Source organism: Oncorhynchus masou, chromosome 12, assembly GCF_036934945.1.
Source record: "Oncorhynchus masou masou isolate Uvic2021 chromosome 12, UVic_Omas_1.1, whole genome shotgun sequence".
NCBI lineage: Eukaryota > Metazoa > Chordata > Actinopteri > Salmoniformes > Salmonidae > Oncorhynchus > Oncorhynchus masou.
Genome location: NC_088223.1, coordinates 51,027,610 through 51,036,317, shown reverse-complemented (window position 1 = coordinate 51,036,317; position 8,708 = coordinate 51,027,610).

Sequence of the window (8,708 nt, the reverse complement as noted above, 5' to 3'; positions counted from 1 at the left end):
AAATAACCCAGCTATTGCAGGCAGTCTATTATAGGGCGAGTTGGCTTGGTTGTTTGCCGTCTCTCCCTCCTGCCTGTTTATCCCCTTTCCCCTCTCCTCCTCCTGCTCCTCCCTGCCCCCTGTGTCACTCACTCACAGTACAACCCACCCCGCCTGCTAGAGCATCATATCTTCCTTCCTCCTCTCACGCGGTATCATCTCCGTTTGATAAAGTAGATTAAACAATGAGTTTTTTTGCTGCTTCCCTCACTCGGATCCGACCGGGTCTGCATCTGAACAGGTCTGTCAATATGGAACGGGTCAAGTTGTCCTCTGATCTGTCCTCTGAACGGGTCTCTAATTTTAAATAAAATGTGTTTATGCGTATTGGGTCTTGGTTGGAAAGCCCTAGCTGGGTCTGTGGAGACCTCTATAGGGACGTCAGCAATGACTGGAGGCAAAGCATCAACACAGTCAGCTTGCCTCAAAGTATGTCTTCAGGTCATCCCATACAGAACAAGTCAGTCCATAAAGTCAATATTTTTAGCATCTTCATTTATTTTTTGGGGTGTTTGGCAGCATCTCATTTATCTTTCTCGGGCTGCTTCTCCATTCTCTGGTTGCATCTTAATTCTCCACACTTATCTCAAAGTGTGCACTAGTACACTTTCGCCCATGGATTTAAATGCACTCGAGCCAATGTTTACACAATTTCTATACTTTTAAATCCATGTCAGGATGCAGTTTATGTCCTTAAGCCTGAAGTGTGCACTTGATCACTTGTTTTAATTAATTTGAAATAAAATGACTGGTATGCGCATTATGGTGGGAAATCCCCCTATCTCTTGTTTACACCAATCAAATTAAATGACAGTTGGGATGAAAGGCACAGGTATGTACAGTTGAAGTCGGAAGTTTACATACACCTTAGCCAAATAATTTAAACTCAGTTTTTCACAATTCCTGACATTTAATCCTAGTAAAAACTCCCTGTCTTAGGTCTGTAAGGATCACCACTTTATTTTAAGACTGTGAAAAGTCAATAATAGTTGAGTGATTTCTTTCAGATTTCTTTCTTTCATCACATTCCCAGTGGGTCAGAAGTTTACATACACTCAATTAGTATTTGGCAGCATTGCCTTTAAACTGTTTAACTTGGGTCAAATGTTTTGGGTAGCCTTCCTCCTGACAGAGCTGGTGTAACTGAGTCAGGTTTGTAGGCCTCCTTGCTCGCACATGCTTTTTTAGTTCTGCCCACAAATGTTCTATTGGATTGAGGTCAGTGCTTTGTGATGGCCACTCCAATACCTTGACTTTGTTGTCCTTAAGCCATTTTGCCACACCTTTGGAAGTATGCTTGTGGTCATTGTCCATTTGGAAGACCCATTTGCAACCAAGCTTTAACTTCCTGACTGATGTCTTGAGATGTTGCTTCAGTATATCCACAGAATTTTCCTCATGATGCCATCTATTTTGTAAAGTGCACCAGTCCCTCCTACAGCTAAGCACCCCCACAACATGACGCTTCCACCCCCTTGCTTCACGGTTGGGATGGTGTTCTTCGGCTTGCAAGCCTCCGCCTTTTCCTCCAAGTATAACGATGGTCATTTATGGCCAAACAGTTCTATTTTTGTTCCATCAGACCAGAGTACATTTCTCCAAAAAGTACAATCTTTGTCCCCATGTGCAGTTGCAAACCGTAGTCTGGCTTTTTTATGGTGGTTTTGGAGCAGTGGTTTCCTCCTTTGCTGAGCGGCCTTTCAGGTTATGTCGATATAGGACTCGTTTTACTGTGGATATAGATACTTTTGTACCTGTTTCCTCCAGCATCTTCATAACGTCCTTTGCTGTTGTTCTGGGATTGATTTGCACTTTTCGCACAAAAGTACGTTCATCTCTAGGGGACAGAATGCGTCTCCTTCCTGAGCAGTATGACGGCTGTGTGGTCCCATGGTTTTTAAACTTGTGTACTATTGTTAGAGATGAACATGGTACCTTCAGGCGTTTGGAATTTGCTCCCAAGGATGAACCAGACTTTTGGAGGTCTACAATTTTTTTCTGAGGTCCTGGCTGATTTCTTTTGATTTTCCTATGATGTCAAGCAAAAAGGCACTGAGTTTGAAGGTAGGCCTTGAAATACATCCACAGGTACACCTCCAATTGACTCAAATGATGTCAATTAGCCTATCAGAAGCTTTTAAAGCCATGACTTCGTTTTTTGGAATTTTACAAGCTGTTTAAAGGCACTGACCCACTGGAATTGTGATAAGTGAAATAATCTGTCTGGAAACAATTGTCGGAAAAATTACTTGTGTCGTGCACAAAGTAGATGTCCTAACAGACTTGCCAAAACTATAGTTTGTTAACAATAAATTTATCTACCTAAGTGTATGTAAACTTCTGACTTCAACTGTATATTGTTTATCTATTGCTATCATATATATATATATATATGTTTTATATATATAATCCAACCCATACTTGTGTCTATGCGAAGCACAACTTCCTACCCATAACAGATTCCCTATAAGAAAACATTTGAGAGAGTTTAAGAAATGTACCTACACTCGTCATGCATGATGATGGATGTGTCCTGTGTATCAGATCATTTAAATGTAATTAATATTATATCTGCATTTAGAATTCATCAAACTTAGTTGTCATTGTCTTGTTTTTCTTTACAGATGTCATCTTTTAGAAGAAAACAAGCTACGCTGGTTTACAGAGACCTGACCAGAGGCATGATAGCATGTACTCTCATGGAAAACAGAAAGGAAAACGCTGCACACTGCTGCTCATGCTCCCAGGTGATATTTATTTACAACTTTTCGACTCTTAGGTCTTCATCAGGCATCCATATCCCAGGATGGAAGGTCCTATTTATATGGGCAGTACTCAGTGACATCACTTCCTGAAACAGGAGGTAAAAAAATGTATAAACTCGTTTCACAATATTAATATTCAATGTATCAACATATATGATTGTACACAGAGAATGTGATCAATATTTATAGTAATATACATACACATACAATATTCAATTAGGATAATAAAAAAACACAATTTAGAATGATTGAAACTATAAAAACGGTTTCAAGTCAAACTCCTCGTTAAGGCCACGAGTTCAGGCTGTGGATCCAGAAAGATTCCTGTTGAAGAAGTTCCCTCTCAGTGTCCCCTCCCCCGCATGACAACTTGATCCTTTGTATTCCAATGTATCTCCGAGAAGTAATAGGATGTCCAGCTTGTACAAAATGAGCAGCAACCGGATTTTTTGTTGTCTCACCTGTCCGTATGTTGCTGCGGGGGCTCACTGATCTGTGTCTTTAGGCTTCTACAGGGTTTCCCTATGTAAGACAACACCCAAAGTCGCCGGAGCAAGACATGGTAATAAACCTGTCCAACAGGTCTATATCTGATACATGTTCATCTGCCCTAGGTAAGGCACAATCATTTGTCCCAACATCACAGGCCAATGACTTTGATACAGTTAGACTTTCAAACATTTTTTTTTGCGTAGTTTGAAATTGACTACATTTTTTTGGTAATGGCGTTGCTCCCTATGCACCTGCCAATATTCATCTATTGAACGATATTGGCAACCAGACAGGAAACTGAAACAAGTGCTAATGTTTTTCCAATTGATAACCTCAATGACAATGAACTTGACTCTCGCCCTGAGGACATGACAAGGGAAAATGCATATTTCAAGAGGAAAAACACATTTTTTTACCACCCAAAAGAAATCCCTCTCTTGAAACATATTGCCGCCTAGTTGAGAAAGATGTACATAAACTCGTGGCTAAGAAAAAATAATACAAGGTATTCCACAATATGTCCAAAGCAGAGAAATAATCTCTTATGTGACTGAAAAATGACTCCAGTATCATTATAAAACCTGCCGACAAAGGAGGTGCAATAGTGATCCTAAATGCAGCAGACTATGCAAAGGACATTCTGAGACAAATTCTGAGACAACTTAGTGAGGCTGACTCCCAAAGTACCCTACTAATCAATTAAAGTCTCTGATCCATGATATATTGTCAACCTTTTTGAATGAAGGGGAAATTACAAAGACAGAATATGACTAGATTGAAGTTGACTGTCCAACCGCACCTGTCATAGACGCTCTACCCAAAATTCACAAGATCATGACGCCACCTATACCAGGCAGGCCCATTGTGAGCAGTAATGGATCTGACAGAATATCTCTAGCTTTTAGAGAACATTTTGTGAAACCCTGGGCAATCTCCCTCCCCACGTATAATAGAGACTATGGATTTTATACATTTTTTGAAATCTGTGGACTATATACCTGAAAATTCAATTGTGTGTACTTTTGACGTTACCAGTCTATATACACCCCCATCAGGGCGGCCTGGAGGCCCTCAATTTCTACCTCAATGAAAGTCCCCCTAATGCTCTACCCAGCACCAATTGTATTGTGGACATGCTGAACTGGTACTAACCTCCAACTATTTTCTCCCTCCATACCAAAAGGACAGCGATGGGGAGCACTATGGCTCCTAATCATGCTAACCAAATCTAGGAATGTTTGAAAAACAGGTGGTGCTGAATCCCGACCTTAACCCTTTTCTCTCCAATATTCTCCAAATTCTGAGAAATTTGAATGACATTTTCGTGATCTATTGACCTTTTGGCCCGACAGTCTAGGGGGATGATAACGAGACCCGTAACATAACTCATGCAAATTATAATAGTGACAAAGTAAAAGTGAGAACGAAATAACCATGACAACTGAAATCTACCGTCAAACTCAGGGTTTATTAATAAACACATGGTAATGGGGGGGAGCAGGAAAAGGGGCTGAGCTGGACCCAAGGAAAGAAACAATCATTTTTCAAAAACACCCTTAAGCTAGACTAGCCTACTTTAACAACAGCTAACTAACCAAAAATACAGTGGGTGGTCCACCCAGTTCTAACTAGTGTATTTAAAAGTTTACCTACGGGTAGTGTATGCCCATGGGCAACTTGTCTTGATTCCCCCTTTTCCCACCAGCAAACAAACAAACACCATAACCAAAAACAATACTCACAGGTGATGAAAAAGTGCTATGGAGGTGCTCAAACAAGAGGTCAATACACAAAGAGAGAGTGAAACAGAGAGACCTACAGACATGGCATTACAGAGAGATTGAGCTCCACAGCAAACAACTGACAGGGTTTTTAACCTCTTTGAACTCTAGGGGCGCAATTTCATTTTTGGATGAAAAACGTTCCCGTTTTAAACAAGATATTTTGTCACAAAAAGATGCTCGACTATGCATATAATTGCTACTGTTCGAAAGAAAACACTCTGACGTGTCCAGAAATACAAAGATCTTCTCTGTGCGTGCCCTTTAACGTGAGCTTCAGGCAAAACCAAGATGAGATGGCATCCAGGAAATGACAAGGATTTTTGAGGCTCTGTTTGTCATGATCTCCTTATATGGCTGTGAACGCAAGAGGAATGAGTCTGCCCTTTCTGTCGTTTCCCCAAGGTGTCTGCAGCATTGTGACGTATTTGTAGGCAGATCATTGGAAGATTGACCATAAGAGACCACATTTACCACGTGTCCGCCTGGTGTCCTGCGCCGAAATTGGTGCGCAAAAGTCACCTGCCAGTATTTTTCCAAACAATACAGAGAGTAAAGCAAGCTTCCACGAACTGCATGTCAATGAAGAGATATGTGAAAAAACACCTTGAGGACTGATTCCAAACAACGTTTGCCATGTTTCGGTCGATATTATGTAGTTAATCCGGAAAAAGTTTTACGTTGTAGGTGACTGCATTTTCGGTTCGTTTCAGTAGCCAGGCGCAATGTAGAAAACGGAACGATTTCTCCTACACACAGACGCTTTCAGGAAACACTGCGCATTTGGTGTGTAACTGAGAGTCTCCTCATTGAAAACATCAGAAGCTCTTCAAAGGTAAATGATTTTATTTATTTGGTTATCTGGTTTTTGTGAAAATGTTGCGTGCTACATGTTATTCAAAATGCATTGCTAGCTTTGCATACTCTTACACAAATTAGTCAATTTCTATGGTTCAAAAGCATATTTTGAAAATCTGAGATGACAGTGTTGTTAAGAAAAGGCTAAGCTTGAGAGCAGATGCATTATTTTCATTTTATTTGCGATTTTCAGAAATCGTTAACGTTACATTATGCTAATGAGCTTCAGGCTATAACTGTATACAGGGTTTTTTCATAGCCAAACGTGAACAAAACGGAGCGATTTGTCCTACACAAATAATATTTTTTTGAAAAACTGCACATTTGCTATGTAACTGAGAGTCTCCTCATTGAAAACATCCGAAGCTCTTCAAAGTTAATGATTTTATTTATTTGGTTATCTGGCTTTTGTGAAAATGTTGCGTGCTACATGCTACACAAAATGCTATGCTAGCTTTGCATACTCTTACACAAATTAGTCAATTTCTATGGTTCAAAAGCATATTTTGAAAATCTGAGATGACAGTGTTGTTAAGAAAAGGCTAAGCTTGAGAGCAAACGCATTATTTTAATTTTATTTGCGATTTTCAGAAATCGTTAACGTTGCGTTATGCTAATGAGCCTGAGGTTTTAGTCACGATCCCGGATCCGGGATGGGGAGTTTCAAGAAGTTAAACAAAGGGAAAGGAACGGTGATTGGGTAGGAACAGGAGGAGGTGTGTCTTCTGATTGATGATTGGTGACTGATTGGGGAGTGATGATTTTCACCTGTGAGGAGATAAGGAGAGAAAAGAAACACACACACAGGATACACACACAGGATACTTGTATCCGTAACATCTATACTGGGACCCAGGAAGAACGTTTGGAATTCCATGCTTAGCTAAACTCTATGAATGAACACCTTCACTTCAGCATTAACTATGACCAATCACAAATCAATTTTCTTCATATGATGGTTAATTAAGGACAAAACACCCCTCTCTACAGTTCTCTATGGGAAACCTACGGACAAGAATACCCTCCTTCGAGGTGTCAGCTTTCATCCACGTCAACATAAAAAAATGTAGCCTAATTATTAATTCATATATTTAGTTAACATTAGACAGTTAATCCAGAGTTTCTTACCTACGCATCGATTCGGCAGTCTCGCACCAGATCATCATGGCATTTGTAGTTCTTTATGATAGCCACATTAGCAGCTAATTAGCATTTCATTTTTGGGGGGTAAATACATGCGAATATATTGATAAAAGTCAGCTTGTCCTAGAGAGATTTACACAGTTATCAAAATGTCACGTTAGGGTAACCCTACATGAAACACAGCCCTTATTTTAAGTGTTTCTAAAATCTATGGGAAAAATGAATGGTGGAAAAACTATTATTGGAACCATTTGCCTGTTTGATCTCTGAGTTCTATGGGTATTTTGACTCACACTGTGGTACTCTATAGTCCACTCAGTAACAGTAAAAGGGCTCTCCAAACCTTTTCCTGGAGAGTTACCCTTCAGTAGGTCTTCGCGACAACCCCAGTTGTAACTAAGCCGATTCAGCTTATCAACCAGCTAATTATTAGAATCACGTATACTAGATTAGGGTGGCTGCAGTTCTGCAGCTGGGAGCTGGAACCTGGGGCTGACTATATTCAACCTGTTTGAAAATGATCAGTACACCGCAAGTGCCCGTGAGAGCCAACAACCTCAAAACGGTATGTGATTACACTTTACGAGCTTCGGCATTACATTTTACCTCGGGTTTGCTCCGATTTCCTCCGACTTGGAAAAATACGCCAAGAACTGATCGGGAGCCATAGATTGGAAGTACCGGGAAGTCGGGAATGAACAAGTTCAGACTGGGAAAATATGTTTTGAAAGGTCATCGAACTTGGAATTCTAAATCTTTCTCTTTGATGACAACATTTATCCACGAAGAATTGCTGCGCCACCCTGTTCAAGTGAGCACATCACAACAAGGTGAGTCCAAAAAGGTCTTATATGCTGCTGCATAAATTATGTAATATGCCAGGGAGATATGTATACAGTAGCTAAGAAACAAATACTAAGTGTATGTTGTGTAGGAAGCTGTTAGTAGCCCATGTGCCTCATCCTAATAATTTGGCCTATTTTCACCTCTTAATTTTGCTTAACGTTACTGTTTCTGACTCGGTGGTGCACATGTAGCCTATAACCTATTTTTTGAGCAATGTCATCATCTAATATTGTAAGAGCTTTCATTGTCTGCTTATATGCCCCCTTTATTTATCCTATGATTCTGACTTGGTGTACAGGGAATGTTCTGCATTCTGTCACTGTACATTTCAAAAGTGCTGAACACAGTTATATTGACTACGTACGTCTTAGTTCGCTCATTAATGTCTTAATCGAAATTACGGAATGCCTCTTATCCGCTCATCGTTCCCTTATGCCATCTCAATTGTCAGTAGAAACCATATTTGTTTAAACAAGTCAGCCATATCAGCTATGTTTTTTTTAAAAAGGCAGTAAATGAGGCTAAATAAACTGTTTCACTGCCAGACAAGGCTCTGCTGATAGCCAGGTGTAGCGGTGGTAAGGATTCACTCCATTGTGCTGGAAAGAAAGCTCTGCTGTTGGGACAGCTTTATGTAGGCCCTAAGAGTTTGTGGGCACCGCTTGTCGCCATTATAGTGCAATTACTGTATTGTTTAGTGCTGTGTTGTGTAGTGGTCTTTGCTGCCATGCACCTAAAAAAATGTCTTTGAGTTTACCCCACCAAGATTTACATACTAAAATCG